The sequence below is a fragment of the Mixophyes fleayi genome, chromosome 1, assembly GCF_038048845.1.
Source record: "Mixophyes fleayi isolate aMixFle1 chromosome 1, aMixFle1.hap1, whole genome shotgun sequence".
Taxonomy (NCBI): domain Eukaryota; kingdom Metazoa; phylum Chordata; class Amphibia; order Anura; family Limnodynastidae; genus Mixophyes; species Mixophyes fleayi.
The window spans coordinates 236,816,474-236,838,470 of record NC_134402.1 but is presented as its reverse complement, the minus strand read 5'-3'; positions in this window follow the sequence as shown (position 1 = coordinate 236,838,470).

The following is a 21,997-nucleotide window of genomic DNA, read 5'->3' as shown; positions in this document are numbered from 1 at the left end:
GGCTAGAAATTTCTAAAGCCATGTCCCTTCACTCTTCCCATTGGAAACATTTTCTTCCAGTGAGAATCCTCCTTCCCGTCTGGAAACTTTTTCCAGCGAGGTTTAACCTTCCCATCTGGAAACACTTTTTTTTCCAGCAAGGTTAATCTCTACTATAATTTTAATGTATTATATATAATATAATATATAATACTTTTAGTATATAACATAATATAACATATACTATATTCTAGTGGTTTAATCACTCAGCTAGACAGCACTATTGGCCATCAGCATTGTATACCAATTCAAAGTATTGACTTCTCTTCACATCACACATACTCTTGCAATCACAAACACACTTTGTCAGAAAAAAATCCTATTGTTGGGAAATATCTTTCCTAGATATTTTTAACAATTTGTTTTACTATATTGTAACACAACAGAATCTCTTATATATAAATATATATACTAGCTGAAGTATCCGGCATTAAACGGGTTTAAATCTTCAATCACCAATGTGTTGGATGTAACTGTAAACATTTTAAAATAGTTAGCAGCATAGCAGCTCTAATGAGGTGACTGTTCAGTGTCATTTTTGCTTTTCTATAAACCATCATATAAATCCATCCAGTGGAAGGCCCAGAACAGGCTTCCCAGGTCAAATTTCTGGCCAGCGAACACCAACAACAGGTCCGACCAGCACTTCAACCCCCTAGTATGTCTTCTGGGATCCAATGTTACCAGTCTGGGAAGTTTTCGTCCAAATCCTTCATGTGGAAGGCTCAGAACCCCTGGGTCAAAGTTCTGCCCAGCATGCACCAACGGGAGGTCCAACCGGAATCCTAACCCCCTAAAACATGACCAGGATCTAACTGGACCACCTCGGTTGGTTTCATCCCATTCAGTGCATGGGTTTCCAAATGCATAACCAGACAGACAAACAGACCAAATCCATCCAGTGAATTGATAACTAGATGACAGCGATGAGACCAATCAAGAATCAAACACAATGCTCAAAAGTGTGTAATCAAATTATAGATTTAATGTACACACTAAACATATACAATGTATAAAATCCATATAAAAACATTAAAAAAAAATCATGAAAAATCAAAGCATTCATAAGAGTAGATTGTTGTATACAGAATGATATAAGACAATAAGTTATCTTCCAGCAGAGTGCTTTCCCTTTTTATATCTGTTTTATGCTTTTTATATGGTATTATGTTTTTCAAATAGTAATTGTTTACAAACATGATGCTTAAGAGTTCTATAGAAGGTTTAATTATTTACCGTTGGTTATGTTATTTTATTTACAATTTTCACACAGCTGTTCCCACTTTTCATTATGTCTATGAACATAAAAGAATCCTCCAAGTGAGACAGTTCATTATTACGAGCTTAATGGAACTATATTCATTATCTCCTCTGATGAAATGGCCATGTGGCAAAGAAATGTGTCGGTAAATTGATTGCATCTCAGTCTGACTGCACTTTATTCAGCCATTAACCTCTGTGGAGAAAGTGCCAGCTTCTTTCGGGAGTCTATCTAAGGTGGTCATCTATGATTAAGGCAACAATCTGATCAGAACTGCGGCTGCCTCTCATCCTGTTGGAACTGTGCACATAAATACCAGACAGGCTTGGATTGCATACTCCTTTTGTAACTCCACATTTCTATGGGAATATAGCACGCAGCTGTTATCATATTTCCCACCACGTGGAGATCACTGGTCAAGCCGGGGCGTCTGAAGGATTCAATGTTTTCAACATTCTGGATATTTACACTGTGTTCAACAGGGTTCATGATTTATATTATACTCAAAACTGTAAGTATGTTGCAATTTAATTATTCCACCTAATGATGTTCTCCAGCTTTAGCGTTACCATTAGCTGACTGACTTTAAAGCTGTGCCTTAACTCCATGCACTGTCGGACTGGAACATGAAGGCCCCCACCCAGGGGAATGCAGTGGTAGGGCCCCACTACATTGGGGTGTGGCCAACTGTAAAGGGTTAAGTCAGCCTTTAAAGGGGATGTGGTCAGCCCATGGAGGACAAAGTATAGCACAATTGTGGGGTCCATAAAGAAAAATGGCCAATTTCATATGCATCATGTAAAAGATCTAGATATGAAACTCCACTACACTTGACTTTTTTACCTGGGTCACAGCAATGTTTGCCACTGATTTCATTGTCATTGGAAAATCAGAATTGTATAGCAGAATGGCAGCATGGAGGCATGAACGAGAGCTATAAAGAGTGAAGATGTGAGGGGGCTGTCTCTCCTGCGCCAGTCGCCATTCCTGTCTCTCCTACTAGCTTATTCTCAAGTGCCTGCCCAAAGATTATCATCATCAACATTTATTTATATATCGCCAGCAAATTCCGTAGCACTTTACAATTGGGAACAAGCATTAATAAGACAATACTGGGTAATACACACAGACAGAGAGGTAAGAGAACCCTGCTCGCAAGCTTACAATCTATTGGACAATGGGAGCTTGAAACACAAGGGCATGTGCTACATCATATTGCACATTAGACCAGCTAGAATGCAAAGGTAAAAGTATTGAGTGGGATGTGTGTGTGGCAATGTTGGTCAGAGGGTTGTTGTCTTGTGTTAGCTGTGTAGGGGGTGGTAATAGGGTAACCTAGGGAGATTAAGATGGTGGTTGAGGAATATGATAAGCTTGTCTGAAGAGGCGGGTTTTCAGAGAACGCTTGAAGGTTTGAAGACTAGAGGAAAGTCTTACTGTGCGAGGGAGGGAATTCCACAAAGTGGGTGCAGCCTGAAAAAAGTCCTGTAACCGAGAATAGGAGGATCTGATGAGAGTGGAAGAGAGACGCAGATCTTGTGCAGAACGGAGGTGTCGAGTTGGGAGATATTTTGAGAGAAGTGAGGAAATGTACGTCAGTGCAATTTTGTTGATGGCTTTGTATGTTAGTAGAAGAATTTTATATTGGATTCATTGCTCTACCAAACAGCCCCAGTAATAAATTAATAGCATTTGCGTTTATTATAACCATTTCCCACAACCACCCCTGGCATTAAATAATTAATATTCACATTTAATAAATGGCCCTCCTCCCCAAATTCTGCCCCACATTCAATAGCTCTAAGACAACCCAGCATTGAATTAAATTGCCCCACCAATAAATTAAATTGCTCTACCGTCACACATAAAATAGCACCAATTAAATAACAAGCCCCTACCTAAACTCCACCATTAAATTAATAGCCTACCTCCCACTGATGTGCTATTAAGACAACCTCCCCTCCCTTCCCTCCTATCACACAATATAGTAAGACCCTCTCCCTATAGTTTGGTATAGGTAGCCTCCTCTCTATAGCCTGGTAGATGCAGCCCCCTCCCTATAGCTTGACAGGTGCAGCCCCCCTCCCTATGGCTTAATAGGTGCAGCCCCCCTCCCTATAGCTTAACAGGTGCAACCCCCATCCCTATAGCTAATAGGTGCAGCCCCCCTCTCTATTGCTTAATAGGTACTGCCCTCCTCCCTATAGCTTAATAGGTTCACCCCCCTCCTTATAGCTTAATAAGTGCAGCTTCACCCTCTTTATAGCTTAATAGCTCCCTCATTTACCTTTATTACTGCTGGACGGCGTTGCTCCTTGCTCCTCAGATCAGCAAACAAGAGGTGAAGACTTCCTGCTTCCTGTCTGCTGCACAGTATTGTGGGACCACCATACAGCAACAGGCAGGCTAGCCATTGACTGCCTGTTGCTGTCCTCTGACCACCAATTTTCTTATCGTTAATCCCCCCTCCCCCTGTGCGCATTTTTTTATATAAGATATCATCCAAATCCATGAAATTAAAAGCCCAGAACAGGCTCCCCGGTGTAAAATATCTGGCCAGCGTACACCAATGGGAGCTGTGACCGGGACCTCTACCCCTAGTATGTCTTCTGGGATCCAATGTTACCAGTCTGGGAAGTTTTTGTCCAAATCCATCCAGTAGAAGGCTCAGAACAGGCTCCCTGGGTCAAAGTATTCAACTGAACCACCTTGCCTTGTCTTCATCCCAATGGGTGTAGGGTTGTCCGAATGAATAACAGACAGACAAACAAACCAAATCCATCTAGTGGAAGACCCGGAATAGGCTCCTCTAGTCAAAGTTCTGCCTAGTGTCCAGCAATGGGAGGTCTGAATGGGACCCTAACCCCCCCTAATAGCTGGCCAGGATCCAAATGGACCACCTTGCATTGGTATCATTGTAATCGGTGCAGAGGTGTCGAAGATATTTATCAACAAGCAAACAAACAAGCAAATTTATTTCATATATATATATAATCATTGGCAGTATAGAAATGTAATATGCTTTATTTAAAGAAACTTTGTGCGTTGCAACTGCAAATAAGCCTATATAAAACAATTTTATCTTCGTCCCTTCAAGTTCACTTCTGCACCTCTGACTCTTAAAGTGGGAATTCAGGTTTATCAACACAAGATGTAAAATTAAAGTATAGAACGATACGCGTTCTGATCTTATGTGACATGTCTTCCTTTGTTGAGAAACCGAAATTGCAGAGTCTATCATGCCCCCGGTGTTCACCAAGTGCCCCAAGTACCCTGGCAGGGAGGTATGGGCTTAGCTGCATGGGATGTGCAGGTCACAGCCCTCACTGTCAGTCACTGGAAAAGCAGTGGGTGAATTTAATGGCCAGACAAGCCAAAGTCAAGCCGTATGATGATGCTGGGGCCGAATCAGAATCCAAGAAAGTAATCAGGAATGTTATGACCCTGCCTATGTTTTGTATGTGGCAGCAGTACCTTTAATCCTGCAGAGGTGCTGCTGTTCTGCTTCTGAGCTTGCACCATGCCCGAAGGGGTTAACCTCCTTGCCTAATTAGAACTGCACCTGACTCACAGCTTCTAATAGCTGCCACAACTTGTGCTCAGGGCAGTTCATCCGTGTATACCTGGCTGCTGCTTGTATCTCCCTGTCCCAGTTTGGTTCTGCTGCTACTTGATTTCCCATTGTGACCTTGGCCTGTTGACCGTTGATGCTTGTTTGCTCGTGACCCAGAACGCTGCCTGAATACTGGATACTGCTTGAACTCTCGTTGCCCTAGACCACGGCCTAATTACCGGACTATGCTAGCTTGCTTGTGACCCTGTACTCTGCCTGGACTCTGGTTTTGCTTGTACTTGTGTTGCCAGACCTCTGCCTGGTCATTGGACTCTACTCCTCTATTTGCTTCCCTGGACTGACTCGTGCATCCTGGCAATAGGGTGACTCTATATTTGTTCCTGCATTTTAACTATATCTGTCATTTGCTTGGAACCTGTTGCTCTGTGAACTTTCCTGCCACACCTGTTCATATCTATGTTGGGAGTTATACCTGTTTATGCTGTTACATGAAAACCTGCATATTCCTTGAACTGAATCTTTGCTCATATATTTTGCCGGAATAAAGACATTTGTAATTTTACTTCCGTAGCCGCTTCCTGAGTTTACTAGGAATCATAACAAAGAACAGCAGAGGTCAGACCCAGCAAATCAATGGACTCAAATAAGATACCAACAGGAATAGTCAGGATAAGCAAGGGTCAAACTGGTTAATCAAGTCAGCCAAATTAGAATCCAAGTGGGTATTCAGGAACAGCAGCAGAGGTCAAACTAGGAATCAATAAGCAAACACAAAAGCTGAAGCTGGACTAAGAGACCCAATACTCTGGCAGCAATAGACTGCTAGAGTCAGCTTTATATACTGTAGGTGATCAATTGACAGAGCCAAGGAAAGTGCATCCCGGTGCCTGGCAAAGGGTGCGAATGCGCAAATGCAACCGCCGGGTGGCAGAGGAAGAAGCCTGGGATCATGCCTGGGATCATGGGATCATGTACCATTGTCAGGCAATAGGCACGGCAATATATCAAGAAGATATGGCGTCCCTCCCAGTGAAGAAGTAGGTAAGCGGGGACGACACTGACAACAATATTGTTATGTATAACAACAATATTCAGTGTATGCTAATACAATAGCAATGATTACTACCAAAAATACAATTTAAGAGTAAAATATTAGAATCCATAAATTCTTATCTTAAAAATCCAGTGAATCTGGACAGTCAGAACAAACAAAGGTCATATGCAGTTAGCATTGTCAGTAACAAGGAATCATAGGTAGTTGTAAAACTCACGATAGGTATTCAAAAGTTCGCTTATCTCTTTTGTATTGCCAAGGCCACACCTAGAAAAGGTCCAGCTTTACTCATTTTTCAGTTGTTTTTCAGCCATCTACATTCAACTTCTTTTGACATGGCATAAGTGTGGAAGATAAGTGAGAATTAGGAAAGCCAGTGAGAAGGAGGTTGAAATAGTCGAGAGGAGAAATGATGAGTGAATGGGCCAAGATTTTGTTTGCTACCTTAGGAGGAAGTGGCAGGATTTGGTGAGGGACTGCATATGAGGGGTAAAGCTGAGGGCAGAGTCGAGGGTGAGTCCAAGGCAGCGGGCTTGTGTGACAGGAGACAGGGTTACATTGTCAACCAAGAGAGAGATATTGGGAGGGATAGCAACATTGGCAGAAGGAAAGATGATGAGTTCAGATTTGGAGATGTTGAGTTTGAGGAAGCTTTGTGACATCCAGGTAGTTACAGCAGATATGCATCTAGAGTCCTGGGTTAGGAAGACGAGTGAGAGATCATGGGAGAAAAGATAGATTTGCATGCCATCAGCATAGAGGTTGTATTAGAGGCCAAATGGTTGAAAAAGTTCACAGAGAGGTTGTGTAGAGAGAGAAAAGTAGAGGGCCAAGGACAGAGCCTTGGGGGACTCCAATAGAAAGATGAATGGTGGGGGGGAAAGAGTCAGAAGTAAACATGCTAGAAAAGCAGCCAGAGAGGTAGGAGGTAGACCAGGAGAGTATTGTTTTGGGAAGACTTAGGGAGTGAAGGTTGGTGAGGTGAAGAGAATGATCGATAGTGTCAAAAGCAGCAAAGAGGTCAAGAAGTATGATAAAGGAGATGTGACCTTTGGACTAAGCTGAGAGTAAGTTATTTGTTACTTTAGCGAGGGCAGTTTCAGTTGAGTGAAAGGGATGGAAGCCAGAATGGAGATGGTCAAGAAGAGAGTGGAAAGAGAGAAAGTTGATCAGATGATTGAAGACAAGCCGTTCAAGAATTATAGAAGCAAAGGGAAGCAGAGATCATTGGCGATAGTTGGAGAGATAGAGAATGGGTAAAGGGAGGTTTTCTTGAGAATAGGGGAGACGAGAGCATGCTTGAAGGCCAAGGGGAAGATACCAGTGGAAAGAGAGATGTTAAAGAGGTGAGCAAGTTGAGGACAGGTATTGGGAGAGAGGGAGCGGAGGAACTTAGAGGGTACAAGGTCAAGAAGACAGGTTGTAGAAGAAGAGAAGTAGAGTAGAGTGAGTATCTGAGACAGCTGCAGCAGAGCAGGTGCTAAGGGTGGCAGAGTGAGCGATAGAGAGGACAGGTGGGGGGAGGTGAGTCTAGCGAGAACAGGTATCATTGTGAGTAGAGTCAAAAGTTGTGATGGACAAGAGGGAGAGGACTCAGTAAAGAATTAATGGTAGCAAAGAGGAGTCAGAGTTTATTGGACAGGGTGGAGATGAGGGATGTGAAATAGGTTTTTTTGGCAAGGGAGAGGGCAGAATAGTAGGAGGAAAGGATGAATTTAAAGAGGATAAAGTCAGCAATATAGTGGGATTTCCTCCATTGGCTTTCAAAAGGAGCAAGAACACTTTAGGAAGTGATGAGTAAGAGGGGAGTGCAAGAGTTGGGTTTTAGATTGGTGGACACTGAGTGGGGTGGCTGGTGCTGAAGTGTCAAGGGAAAGAGAGAGTGAGAAGTTATAAAAAGTGATAGCAGCATTGGGGGAGGGGTACAAGGAAGGACACAAAGAGGATGGGGGTCAATGCTATTTATGAAATGCTGCATACGAGCGACTTTGGGTAGAGTGGGGGGCAAGGGGTGAAGAGAGGGTAAAGGAAAGGAGATTGTGGAAAGAGAGAGGGAAGACATAAAAGTGTAGAAGTTGTAAATGTCACAAAGATGGGAGAACACTGGGACCAGGGAGTGACCATCATGGTGGGTGGCAGAAGTTGTCCATTCGGAGAATCCATAGGAAGAAGTGACAGTTAGGAGTTTAGAGGCAGCTGTATAAATAGGTGATTCAGTAGGGATGTTAAAATCTCTGATAATAATTGTGTGAATTTCAGCAGAGAAAAATGGGAAAGCATGGCAACGAAGTTATAAAAAAACTATGAGCAAGGGCCAGGTGGATGATAGATGACAGCTACATGAAGGTGAAGAGAGGAGAAGAGACAGATAGATTGACCTTCAAAGGAGAAGAAGTAGAGGCAGAGTTAAGGGAGGATAACACTGAAGGTGTAGCCAGGAGGCAGTAGGACACCTACACTACCTCCTTGGCAGTCCCGAGGATGAGGATTGTGGGAGAAGGAGAGATCCCCATGGGAGAGTGCAGAGGGAGAAGAAATATCAGAGGGAAAGATCCATGTTTCTGTTAGGACCAGGTGACAAAAGGAATGGTAGAGGAAGAGGTCATGAATGTGAGTGAGCTTATTACAGACAGATCTTGCATTCCAGAGTGCACAGGACAGGGGTGGGATTGGATGTCCTGGGAGATAATGTAATATGTAGTGGAAGGGAGAGCAACAGAGTATAGAGGGCATAAGTTTGGGCGTGTAGTATGGAGTAATGATGTGAGGACCCATGTGGGGGAGTGTATGGAAGTGTTAAATAGAAAGTAATAGGGCACAGGAAATGTAGTAGCTGAGTTATTGCAGAGTCATGAAATGGGAGAGTGGGCAAAAGTCCAGTTCAAAACAGAGTTTCAACTCTTCATACTGAAACAGTTATTGCAGGGGGAGGGAGTGGGGGCAAGTAATACAGCAGACTGACTAAACAGAGTGGATGTTGTGAAAGAGTTAACTTGGTTTGTTCAGAAATATATTGTTCAGGGTTCAGGCCTACAGCCTTGCATTTCACAATAGGCTTTAGTTTTATTAACAAGTTTCAAGGACATGTCACAGAACATGTATATCTTTCTTTGTTCTTTATAAAATTTGCTGATGCTGGATTTTGTGTTTCATACTTGTGCAGTGCTAAAATGTCTACGTGACTGAAACATATGTAGATGAGGATTTGTTTGATAAACTCAGAACGTATAGTACACTCCACCTGTGTGGGTAATTAATGTCTCTCCGGCCGTTATGATATATCTTATGCAGAATGAGCTTTGCGACAAGGGAACAGTCATAGTAAAATACACATAATTCATCCCTAAGAAAGATCATATATAGACACCACTTGGCAGGAGTAATGGAAGGAATTGCATGTGTAAATGGAGAAACAAGGATGTTGCAAGTGGTAATGTGGCAAGATAGAAAGGGGAATTAAGACCAAACCTGAAGAAATTGTTTGAGGTGGCACAGGAAAGTTAAGAGATCTGGAAAGTCAAAATATATGTGGAGATGCAAATGTGAGGCAGGACTGAATTATTGAAAAATAAGAAAATGTGTAAAATGTGAAATTCTGCAGGGGAAAGAAAGTGTGTCAAAAGCCATAGAAAAATTAAGGACCCAGACAGAAGGTTTAAATATTGTGACTTGCATTATGTTGTGTTTTTGAAGTAAGCAGTTTGATGAATGAAAGTTATATATATATATATATATATATATATATATATATATATATATATATATATATATATAATATGTGATCTGTAAGAGTGTGACCATTACATCCTGCAGACAGGGCCGGTGCTAGGCTCCATGGCGCCCTAGGCATTTTGAAAAAAATCGGCGCCGCCCCCCCCCCCCGCAAAAATCGGCGCCCTCCTCCCCCCTCACCCCGTCTTTCCTTACTTTCTCACACCACCGCCGCCTCTCTGCTCCGTCTCCTTCCCTCCACTCACTGACACTAGTGAGTGGAGGGGAGGAGACGGAGCAGAGAGGCGGCGGTGGTGAGCATGTGAATGCTGTGTGGTGGCCGTGACAGGTATGGTCAGCGGTCGCCGCACAGTTTTAAAGTAATTTACATTCTTGTGGCGCCCTCCAGAGCCCGGCGCCCTAGGCAAGTGCTTAACCTTGCCTAATGGGAGTGCCGGGCCTGCCTGTAGATGTATGTGTATGAGAGAAAAATGATACAGCGTGTGTTTCTATCTTTGTCTCTTGCTGCAATCCTATGAAGAAAGTACTGTTTCTGCCTTACTACGTGTGTGAGACTGCAGCTGAGCGAATGGAATGTATCCTCCCTTTGCTGTATGCCTGGTTAAAGAAAAAGGGGGACTATTTGCAGCAGTGGGTGAAGCTGCTGATCTCTCTCTCCCCCTTTATCTGTAGAGTGTAAAAGAAATCTTTGAAAAAGAAACTTCGTTAGCATTCTGATAAAAAAGTTTTTTGAGTATCTGCAAAAATTCAAGAGTAATTAAAATGTCTCCGGAGTGGTAACAACACATTGAAAGCTCATCAGTATTCAATTTAAGAAGTGATTTATTTTTAAGTGAAACACTGTGTACGTAATGTTGCTATGTAAGATAAAGATTTCTTCAGCATATCATTGATATTATACTATAATTCCAAACTGCTTTATATTGCAACTTCAAGTTTGATAATGCATAATTGTTGTTAATTTATGCATTTTTTTCTCTATTCCAATAGATACAGGGAGTGAAGACTTATGTTTTCCTCTACAGATGTGTGCAATTTGTTTAAGCCAAACTGTTCCGAGGATTCATCAATAGTTTAGCATTTTAATCAGAATGTAAATGATAAAGTTGTTACCCTGTCTTCCAAAGGTGGTTTAATTCTGATTCTATATGTTGATAACCTTCTTATTTGTTCACCTAATTTTTAAAAGTCGTTTACAGATACTCAAGAACTGTTCACATACCTTGGGGGCTACCTGAGAAGAGTTACATATATTGGTCACTGTCTATCACCAGGTTCACAGATAGCAGCCCAACTATATGACCTCACAAAGAGCACAGCCCCAGATCCAGTCATATACACAGAAACAATGGAATGTTTTACTACACTGAAACAATCACTATGCAGTTTACTTGCGCTGGGTATCCCAACACATCACAAATCTTTATTTTGAGTTGTTATGGAAAATAAGGAATTTCTTCACATCAAATGATACACCCATTGCACATGCTAACATGGTATAAGAATTAATGAATGTATTAATGCTTCCAAAAAGTTATAGGCATCATAAAATTCCAAGTACACACCACAAACATGGATGTGTTGTCCAAAGGGAATAACAGAACTGTCAAAGTAGCATTATTGTAATCGCTGATGAGTAAATGCTAATCTACTGATTTTATTCAACTCCCAATCAATAGAAGGTTGCAATCTGTTTTGGTCCACAGCCACAGCAAACATAATTAGACACTAGAAGGATTTAAGTGATATAGACTCTGCTGCATAATGAATACTGAGTTTTAGAGAAAAAGACTTAAGACTTTATGGGCTATTATCCCTGCATTGACACTTCTGGACTATAGCAAGCCATTTACACTCTTGTTATGAAAATGCAGGTGATACTCAAACACGAAAGCCAACAAAAGTCATTAAGATATTCCTTACATTTGGAATCAGATAAGCTCTCTTCTCTCACTTTTGTGCAAACTGCAGTTGAAGCAGCCACACTTATAAAGTTGCAGACATTATACTAGGATACCATTGATCATTCAGGTATCTCATGCTGTCACAGAGATCCTGAATCAAGCCCAAACCAGACACTTGTCAGCTGCAAGTCTTACAAAATATGAGGTAGCCTTACTTACACCTTTCAACATCACCAACAAAAGAGACATAGTTTTGGACCCAGTGGCAACAGTGTTTTATTGCTGGATCCAAAAGAGTGGGAAATTGAGACAGGAGGATTGGATGTTGACCAGGTAGGCATAGCAGGGGAAGATACAAATGATACTCAATTTTTTTCTAAATGCTGATTTATAGCTTTTTGTAGATGGTTCTCGTTATTATGTAGATGGAGATGGAGTATCACACACAGGTTGTTCAGTGACCACAGAAACCAAAACTTTTAATACAGGAAGCGTTACCAGCAAGCAGCTTAGTGCAAGAAGCCGAGCTGTGAGCTCTGGCAGCAGCCTGTATATATGCTGAAGGACAGACGGTTAACATTTACAAAGACTCTCGTAATGTGTTCGGTGTAGCGCATGACTATGGCCCTATTCGTAAGAGCAGGGACTTTATGGATTCCTCTGGGAAACCAATCAAGCATGCTAATTACATTTGGTCACTATTGCTGCTCTGCTGTTACCTAGGCAGGTGGCTGTGGTGGAGATGGGGACACGCACACAAGACAATACTCTAGAGGTTAAAGGGAATGCACTTGCATAAATAGGAAGCCAAGGAAGCAGCCTTGAATCCCTGTACAATTAATATACTAACTATGACAGTTGAGACATTTGAGTTTGACATACTAAACCAGATGCAGAAACAGGTGTCTGTAAAAGAGAAGACAGAATGGAAAATTGCCACGTTCACACTACCCAGTAATGGCACAGAATTTACATGATGAGGCACACATTTCAAGGGACATGATGGTAAATACCTCAGACAAGTACTTCATAGCACCAGATTTCTGTTGAGGTGGCTGGAAGAGATACCTGAATTCACGCACCTCACTGCAAGAAAATTCATAAGGGGAGTAATGAAGTATTTCCTGTTGCTAATGTAAACCTTGTATTTGTGTCTGGGTCTAGAATGGGGCAATAGACTTGTTCAAATGCACAATATACTTGCAGAGACAGGAACATTTTTCTGACTGTTGGTTATGCACTCACTCTCCTATTTCATCACAAATAATGCCTTTTCTAGCTACCCCTGTGTCACCAGAGGAGCTAAGTGTTAACAAGTGCTGGAAAGCCTATGGTGATTTTAAGGATGGATGGATGCTCCTTGGTTTGTGGTAAAAAGACAAAGCCCATTATCTAGTTTATTAAACCTGATATACCAAGTAGGGATATTCATTGAGCCTTTTTAGGGGGTTTGTTAAAAATGCACACAACGTAAGGGATCTGAACCAATTATTTGATAATGTCACAGACCAGTTGCTAAATAATATGGAAATTTAGACTGACTCTTTGCGTTTTCATGTTAAGGTACTTAGGCAACATCAACTGGTACTTGATTATCTTACAGCAGCCCAAGGGGGCCTGTGCTATATAATAGGCCTCACATGCTGCTTATATATTCAAGATAATTTCAGTGATCCTATTGCTGATCATATTGCGGAAATACCCAGATTAAAAGATGAGTTTAGGACATAAAGGACATGATGATCCAGAGTATGATTTAGACTGGTTGTCATGATTAAACCCCGCTAATTGGTTTAAGGGTATTGAAGGATGGTTCACAGGTATTTTGCTGTCATTGACTCATGTACTGGTAATAATACTTGCTTGTTTCATACTAGTTACATTGGGAATTTTGCTGATAAAGAAACTGCTAACTGAAAAGTGCTGCTCGCTCAAAATAAGCAAGCAAATTGCCAAAGCTTTAGCTAAAACAGTTATAGGACTTGTGACAGAAATCTCATCTTTTACTATACCACTAAACATTGTCCTAATTGCCATCATCTGCAACCAGAAGGACTGCATACCTGTCTGCATTGCAACAGTCACCTACAAGAATAATTTGTGTTTTAAGAGACTTTCCAAATGAACTTTGTTTTTTTTGCAATCAGCTATGCTAAAACCAATGAATGTCATAAGTGGTTCAAGGTTAGGGCCCCCTAACGCCCGATATGTTGAGTATTGGTAGTTTTATTCTAATCATAGTTGCATCTACCATTTACCTTTGTTGTTTGCCTCCTTCTATCTTCCCAGTTTAAAGAGAATCATGTGACACTAGCTAGATTAGTAATAGAAACAAGAAATGCTTATAATGAACTGATTATATTACAGATTTAATATGTTTAATGATTCATTGTAGCTCATATATATATGTATATATTATCATATTACTGGTTAATCAAATTTGCTTAAATTGCAATAGCTAAGCAGGAGTGTATAGGTATTTTTGAATATATGTGTAGATTAAAGATGTGACGGTCAGATTGAAAAGGGAGAAAGGGACAGAGGATAGGTATATATGATTGATAACTGTATAGCATCACTAATGGATCTTTTGATCCAATGGTTTAGGAATACATTGGGATTCCTAAATTGTGACATGTGGGTTGCTATGGGGATCAATTATTCATGGTGAGGTAGGTTAATGGTGATTTTTTTTGAGCAAAAGAGGGGACTTGAAAGAGTTCACTTGGTTTGTTCAGAAAAGTATTGTTCAGGGTTCAGGTCTACAGCTTTGGGAGTCACAATAAGCTTTGCTTTTATTAACAAGTTTCAAGGACATGCAAGAACTAGAGATGAGCGCACTTGGATTTTGTGAATCCGAGCCCACCCGAACCTTTCCGATCCGAGTCGGATCCGAGACAGATCCGGGTATTGGCGCCAAATGAAAACTTGAAACCGAGGCTGTGAGTCATAATCCCGCTGTCGGATCTCGCGATACTCGGATCCTATAAATTCCCCGCTAGTCGCCGCCATCTTCACTCGGGCATTGATCAGGGTAGAGGGAGGGTGTGTTAGGTGGTCCTCTGTCCTGGTAGATCTCGTGCTGTGCTGTTTAGTTCTGTGCTGTGCTGTTTAGTTCTGTGCTGTGCTGTGCTGTGCTGTGCTGTGTTCTGCAGTATCAGTCCAGTGGTGCTGTGTGCTGTGCTCTGTCAATTTTGAGTTCAGTGGTGCTGCTGAGTCCTGTGCTGTGTCCTGTTCAGTCCAGTGGTGCTGTGTCCTGTGCTCTGTGCTTCTAAGGGCATAGTTATTTCCCCATTATTCCCAAGTGTTTAAAAAATTAAAAAAAAGTTATAAAAAAAAATACAAAAAAATAATTAAAAAAAATATTAATTACAACAAAATTTGCAAAACCAATCCTGCTCTATAAGCCCATTGGTACTGCAATATTACCAAGTTCACACATTAAACAGTAAAATTCCAGTGGTGCTGTGTGCTGTGCTCTGTCAATTTTGAGTTCAGTGGTGCTGCTGGGTCCTGTGCTGTGTCCTGTTCAGTCCAGTGGTCCAGTGGTCCTGTGTCCTGTGCTTCTAAGGGCATAGTTATTTCCCCATTATTCCCAAGTGTTTAAAAAATTAAAAAAAGTTATAAAAAAAAATACAAAAAAATAATTAAAAAAAATATTAATTACAACAAAATTTGCAAAACCAATCCTGCAGTATAAGCCCATTGGTACTGCAATATTACCAAGTTCACACATTCAACAGTAAAAGTCCAGTGGTGCTGTGTGCTGTGCTCTGTCAATTTTGAGTTCAGTGGTGCTGCTGGGTCCTGTGCTGTGTCCTGTTAAGTCCAGTGGTCCAGTGGCCCTGTGTCCTGTGCTTCTAAGGGCATAGTTATTTCCCCATTATTCCCAAGTGTTTAAAAAATTAATAAAAAGTTATAAAAAAAAATACAAAAAAATAATTTAAAAAAAAATTAATTACAACAAAATTTGCAAAACCAATCCTGCAGTATAAGCCCATTGGTACTGCAATATTACCAAGTTCACACATTCAACAGTCAAAGTCCAGTGGTGCTGTGTGCTGTGCTCTGTCAATTTTGAGTTCAGTGGTGCTGCTGGGTCCTGTGCTGTGTCCTGTTCAGTCCAGTGGTGCTGTGTCCTGTGCTTCTAAGGGCATATTTATTTCCCCATTATTCCCAAGTGTTTTGAAAAATAAAAAAAAGTTATAAAAAAAAATACAAAAAAATAATTAAAAAAAATATTAATTACAACAAAATTTGCAAAACCAATCCTGCAGTATAAGCCCATTGGTACTGCAATATTACCAAGTTCACACATTCAACAGTAAAAGTCCAGTGGTGCTGTGTGCTGTGCTCTGTCAATTTTGAGTTCAGTGGTGCTGCTGGGTCCTGTGCTGTGTCCTGTTCAGTCCAGTGGTCCAGTGGCCCTGTGTCCTGTGCTTCTAAGGGCATAGTTATTTCCCCATTATTCCCAAGTGTTTAAAAAATTAATAAAAAGTTATAAAAAAAAATACAAAAAAATAATTTAAAAAAAAATTAATTACAACAAAATTTGCAAAACCAATCCTGCAGTATAAGCCCATTGGTACTGCAATATTACCAAGTTCACACATTCAACAGTCAAAGTCCAGTGGTGCTGTGTGCTGTGCTCTGTCAATTTTGAGTTCAGTGGTGCTGCTGGGTCCTGTGCTGTGTCCTGTTCAGTCCAGTGGTGCTGTGTCCTGTGCTTCTAAGGGCATATTTATTTCCCCATTATTCCCAAGTGTTTTGAAAAATAAAAAAAAGTTATAAAAAAAAATACCAAAAAATAATTAAAAAAAAATTAATTACAACAAAATTTGCAAAACCAATCCTGCAGTATAAGCCCATTGGTACTGCAATATTACCAAGTTCACACATTCAACAGTAAAAGTCCAGTGGTGCTGTGTGCTGTGCTCTGTCAATTTTGAGTTCAGTGGTGCTGCTGGGTCCTGTGCTGTGTCCTGTTCAGTCCAGTGGTGCTGTGTCCTGTGCTTCTAAGGGCATATTTATTTCCCCATTATTCCCAAGTGTTTTGAAAAATAAAAAAAAGTTATAAAAAAAAATACAAAAAAATAATTAAAAAAAAATTAATTACAACAAAATTTGCAAAACCAATCCTGCAGTATAAGCCCATTGGTACTGCAATATTACCAAGTTCACACATTCAACAGTAAAAGTTTAGTGGTGCTGTGTGCTGTGCTCAGTCAATTTTGAGTTCAGTGGTGCTGCTGGGTCCTGTGCTGTGTCCTGTTCAGTCCAGTGGTCCAGTGGTCCTGTGTCCTGTGCTTCTAAGGGCATAGTTATTTCCCCATTATTCCCAAGTGTTTAAAAAATTAAAAAAAAGTTATAAAAAAAAATACAAAAAAATAATTAAAAAAAATATTAATTACAACAAAATTTGCAAAACCAATCCTGCAGTATAAGCCCATTGGTACTGCAATATTACCAAGTTCACACATTCAACAGTAAAAGTCCAGTGGTGCTGTGTGCTGTGCTCTGTCAATTTTGAGTTCAGTGGTGCTGCTGGGTCCTGTGCTGTGTCCTGTTCAGTCCAGTGGTGCTGTGTCCTGTGCTCTGTGCTTCTAAGGGCATATTTATTTCCCCATTATTCCCAAGTGTTTTAAAAAATAAAAAAAAGTTATAAAAAAAAATACAAAAAAATAATTAAAAAAAAATTAATTACAACAAAATTTGCAAAACCAATCCTGCAGTATAAGCCCATTGGTACTGCAATATTACCAAGTTCACACATTCAACAGTAAAAGTCCAGTGGTGCTGTGTGCTGTGCTCTGTCAATTTTGAGTTCAGTGGTGCTGCTGGGTCCTGTGCTGTGTCCTGTTCAGTCCAGTGGTCCAGTGGCCCTGTGTCCTGTGCTTCTAAGGGCATAGTTATTTCCCCATTATTCCCAAGTGTTTAAAAAATTAATAAAAAGTTATAAAAAAAAATACAAAAAAATAATTTAAAAAAAAATTAATTACAACAAAATTTGCAAAACCAATCCTGCAGTATAAGCCCATTGGTACTGCAATATTACCAAGTTCACACATTCAACAGTCAAAGTCCAGTGGTGCTGTGTGCTGTGCTCTGTCAATTTTGAGTTCTGTGGTGCTGCTGGGTCCTGTGCTGTGTCCTGTTCAGTCCAGTGGTGCTGTGTCCTGTGCTTCTAAGGGCATATTTATTTCCCCATTATTCCCAAGTGTTTTGAAAAATAAAAAAAAGTTATAAAAAAAAATACAAAAAAATAATTAAAAAAAAATTAATTACAACAAAATTTGCAAAACCAATCCTGCAGTATAAGCCCATTGGTACTGCAATATTACCAAGTTCACACATTCAACAGTAAAAGTTCAGTGGTGCTGTGTGCTGTGCTCAGTCAATTTTGAGTTCAGTGGTGCTGCTGGGTCCTGTGCTGTGTCCTGTTCAGTCCAGTGGTCCAGTGGTCCTGTGTCCTGTGCTTCTAAGGGCATAGTTATTTCCTCATTATTCCCAAGTGTTTAAAAAATTAAAAAAAAGTTATAAAAAAAAATACAAAAAAATAATTAAAAAAAATATTAATTACAACAAAATTTGCAAAACCAATCCTGCAGTATAAGCCCATTGGTACTGCAATATTACCAAGTTCACACATTCAACAGTCAAAGTCCAGTGGTGCTGTGTGCTGTGCTCTGTCAATTTTGAGTTCAGTGGTGCTGCTGGGTCCTGTGCTGTGTCCTGTTCAGTCCAGTGGTGCTGTGTCCTGTGCTCTGTGCTTCTAAGGGCATATTTATTTCCCCATTATTCCCAAGTGTTTTAAAAAATAAAAAAAAGTTATAAAAAAAAATACAAAAAAATAATTAAAAAAAAATTAATTACAACAAAATTTGCAAAACCAATCCTGCAGTATAAGCCCATTGGTACTGCAATATTACCAAGTTCACACATTCAACAGTAAAAGTTTAGTGGTGCTGTGTGCTGTGCTCAGTCAATTTTGAGTTCAGTGGTGCTGCTGGGTCCTGTGCTGTGTCCTGTTCAGTCCAGTGGTCCTGTGTCCTGTGCTTCTAGTCCTGTGCTTCTAAGGGCATAGTTATTTCCCCATTATTCCCAAGTGTTTAAAAAATTAAAAAAAAGTTATACAAAAAAATACAAAAAAATAATTTAAAAAAAAATTAATTACAACAAAATTTGCAAAACCAATCCTGCAGTATAAGCCCATTGGTACTGCAATATTACCAAGTTCACACATTCAACAGTCAAAGTCCAGTGGTGCTGTGTGCTGTGCTCTGTCAATTTTGAGTTCAGTGGTGCTGCTGGGTCCTGTGCTGTGTCCTGTTCAGTCCAGTGGTGCTGTGTCCTGTGCTCTGTGCTTCTAAGGGCATATTTATTTCCCCATTATTCCCAAGTGTTTTAAAAAATAAAAAAAAGTTATAAAAAAAATACAAAAAAATAATTAAAAAAAAATTAATTACAACAAAATTTGCAAAACCAATCCTGCAGTATAAGCCCATTGGTACTGCAATATTACCAAGTTCACACATTCAACAGTAAAAGTTTAGTGGTGCTGTGTGCTGTGCTCAGTCAATTTTGAGTTCAGTGGTGCTGCTGGGTCCTGTGCTGTGTCCTGTTCAGTCCAGTGGTCCTGTGTCCTATGCTTCTAGTCCTGTGCTTCTAAGGGCATAGTTATTTCCCCATTATTCCCAAGTGTTTAAAAAATTAAAAAAAAGTTATAAAAAAAAATACAAAAAAATAATTAAAAAAAAAATGTATTACAACAAAATTTGCAAAACCAATCCTGCAGTATAAGTCCATTGGTACTGTCTGCAATATTACCAGGTTCACACATTCTGCAGTATTTTGTGCTACATATAATGGAGACCAAAAATTTGGAGGATAAAGTAGGGAAAGATCCAGACCCACTTCCTCCTAATGCTGAAGCTGCTGCCACTAGTCATGACATAGACGATGAAATGCCATCAACGTCGTCTTCCAAGCCCGATGCCCAATTTCCTAGTACAGGGCATGTAAAATCCAAAAAGCCCAAGTTCTCAAAAAAAAGCAAAAAGAGAAACTTAAAATCATCTGAGGAGAAACATAAAAGTTGGCAATATGCCATTTACCACACGTAGTGGCAAGGAACGGCTTAGGCCCTGGCCCGTGTTCATGACTAGTGGTCCAGCTTCACCCAAGGATCTTAGCCCTCCTCCTCCTCCCCCCCTACAAAAAATTGAAGAGAGTTATGCTGTCAGCAACAAAACAACAAACAACTCTGCCTTCTAAAGAGAAATTATCACAAATCCCAAAGGCGAGTCCAAGGGTGTTGGTTGTTGTCAAGCCTGACCTTCCCATCACTGTACGGGAAGAGGTGGCTCAGGAGGAGGCTATTGATGATGTAGCTGGCGCTGTGGAGGAACTTGATGATGAGGATGGTGATGTGGTTATTGTAAATGAGGCACCAGGGGTGGAAACAGCTGATGTCCATGGGATGAAAAAGCCCATCGTCATGCCTGGTCAGAAGACCAAAAAATGCACCTCTTCGGTCTGGAGTTATTTTTATCCAAATCCGGACAACCAATGTATGGCCATATGTAGCTTATGTAAAGCTCAAATAAGCAGGGGTAAGGATCTTGCCCACCTAGGGACATCCTCCCTTATACGTCACCTGAATAACCTTCATAGTTCAGTGGTTAGTTCAGGAACTGGGGCTAGGACCGTCATCGGTACAGGGACACCTAAATCCGGTGGTCCAGTTGGATACACACCAGCAACACCCTCCTCGTCAACTTCCTCCACGATCTCCATCAGATTGAGTCCTGCAGCCCAAGTCAGCAGCCAGACTGAGTCCTCTCCAATACGGGATTCATCCGAGGAATCCTGCAGCGGTACGCCTACTACTGCCACTGCTGCTGTTGCTGCTGTTAGTCGGTCATCTTCGCAGATGGGAAGTCAGAATACCGCTAAGTCTTTCACAAAACAATTGACCGTCCAACAGTTGTTTGCCATGACCACAAAATACGATAGTAGTCACCCTATTGCAAAGCGTATAACTGCGGCTGTAACTGCAATGTTGGTGTTAGACGTGCGCCCGGTGTCCGCCATCAGTGGAGTGGGATTTAGAGGGTTGATGGAGGTATTGTGTCCCCGGTACCAAATCCCGTCGAGATTCCACTTCACTAGGCAGGCGATACCAAAAATGTACAGAGAAGTACGATCAAGTGTCCTCAGTGCTCTGAAAAATGCGGTTGTACCCACTGTCCACTTAACCACGGACATGTGGACAAGTGGTTCTGGGCAAACAAAGGACTATATGACTGTGACAGCCCACTGGGTAGATGCATCGCCTTCCGCAGCAACAGCAACAGCTGCATCAGTAGCAGCATCTACAAAATGGCTGCTCATGCAAAGGCAGGCAACATTGTGTATTACAGGCTTTAATAAGAGGCACAACGCTGACAACATGTTAGAGAAACTGAGGGAAATTATCTCCCAGTGGCTTACCCCACTTAGACTCTCATGGGGATTTGTGGTGTCAGACAATGCCAGTAACATTGTGCGGGCATTAAATATGGGCAATTTCCAGCACGTCCCATGTTTTGCACACACCATTAATTTGGTGGTGCAGCATTACCTCAAGAGTGACAGGGGTGTGCAGGAGATGCTTTCGGTGGCGCGCAAAATTGCTGGACACTTTCGGCATTCAGCCAGTGCCTACCGCAGACTAGAGGCACATCAAAAAAGCATGAACCTGCCCTGCCATCACCTCAAACAAGAGGCTGTGACGCTCTGGAACTCCACCCTCTATATGCTGCAGAGGATGGAGGAGCAGCAAAAAGCCATTCAGGCCTACACAGCCACCTACGACATAGGCAAAGGAGTGGGGATGCGCCTGAGTCAAGAGCAGTGGAGACTGATTTCCGTGTTGTGCAAGGTTCTCCAGCCATTTGAACTTGCCACACGACAAGTCAGTTCCGACACTGCCAGCTTGAGTCAGGTCATTCCCCTGATCAGGCTGTTGCAGAAGCAGCTGGAGAAAGTGAGGGGGGGAGCTGGTAAAGCATTGCGATACAACAAAGCATGTAGCTCTTGTGGATGAAGCCCTTCGTACGCTTTGCCAGAATCCGAGGGTGGTCACTCTTTTAAAGTCAGAGGAATACATTCTGGCCACCGTGCTCGATCCTCGGTTTAAAGCGTATGTTGTGTCTCTGTTTCCGGCGGACACAAGTCTACAGCGGTGCAAAGACCTTCTGGTCAGGAGATTGTCCTCTGAAGAGGACCGTGACATGCCAACAGCTCCACCCTCATTTTCTTCCACATCTATGGCTGCGAGGAAAAAGCTCAGTTTTCCTAAAAGAGCCGCTGGCGGGGATGCTGATAACATCTGGTCCGGACTGAAGGACCTGCCAACCATTGCAGACATGTCTACTGTCGCTGCATTGGAT